Source organism: Montipora foliosa, chromosome 6 (genome assembly GCF_036669935.1).
Source record: "Montipora foliosa isolate CH-2021 chromosome 6, ASM3666993v2, whole genome shotgun sequence".
NCBI lineage: Eukaryota > Metazoa > Cnidaria > Anthozoa > Scleractinia > Acroporidae > Montipora > Montipora foliosa.
In genome coordinates this window covers 22,271,026-22,271,828 of record NC_090874.1, presented here as the reverse complement: position 1 = coordinate 22,271,828, position 803 = coordinate 22,271,026, and the positions used below count along the sequence as shown (strand labels likewise).

The 803-nt window shown below is 45.5% G+C and overlaps 1 protein-coding gene across 1 annotated transcript in view; it reads left to right on the top strand.

Moving 5' to 3' along the window:
• The window catches only part of LOC138008864 (histamine H2 receptor-like), a 10,525-nt gene extending 10,317 nt beyond the window's left edge, over positions 1-208 (top strand). Inside the window, exon 4 of the mRNA XM_068856143.1 lies at positions 1-208. This exon is cut by the window's left edge and continues 494 nt beyond it. The gene's annotated coding sequence lies outside the window, so the exon portion shown is untranslated.
• The last annotated feature ends 595 nt before the right edge of the window (positions 209-803 follow it).

The following is an 803-nucleotide window of genomic DNA, read 5'->3' as shown; positions in this document are numbered from 1 at the left end:
CATGGTGCCGTGAAAGCTATAGATTTGAACTACGGCTATGTATCCACTTTTAAAGAGATAGACCATCACAGTCAGAGCTTGAACGGTTGCACAGAAGCCTGGAAAATAAATTCAGGCTTGAAAGCGAGATTAAACCAGTGACTGTCTGATTGCGGTAATCATTGCATAAAATGATAATATTTGAAGACCTCGCCACAATTTTACTCGTCCCGACCCAATGAGAGCCTGCAACAGGCTACCGCTGGATGAGCTCTCGACATTGCCCAATGCAACTCCCATGTGACTTGATATCTCATTGGTAGAGCTTGGAGAATTTGCAGCGCAGGGTTCAGATTCTTCACAACATATTAAGTTCCCTCATTATCACTGCAATGATGTCTCGTGGCTCAGAAAGACAATAAAGGCCCGGTTTACACGGTACGATTTGTCAGCCGTTTTTGTCGGGCCGATAAATCGTACCCTGTAAATTGTGTAAAACGTGTAATTTTACCTCAAAATATCTTCCCTTTGTCATTTCAGTATCCGCCATTTTGACCGCTTTAATTTTTAAAGTATGCATGCGCAGAACCCACTCGCATACCCTATGATTGACATGGCGGTTTCTCTCGGATTGTCGGCCCGACTTCAAAAACTCTGTTGCACTGCAATTTGCATAAAGCAGCCGTTCATCTGCTGTCAAATACACGCAGAATTTGTGCTCCGACTCCGTCGGGCGCGCCGATGAATCGGGCCGACAAATGGACCGTGTAAACCGGCCCAAGTAAGACACTGGATAAGATGGGTCACACCGAGTTCAAGTTGCG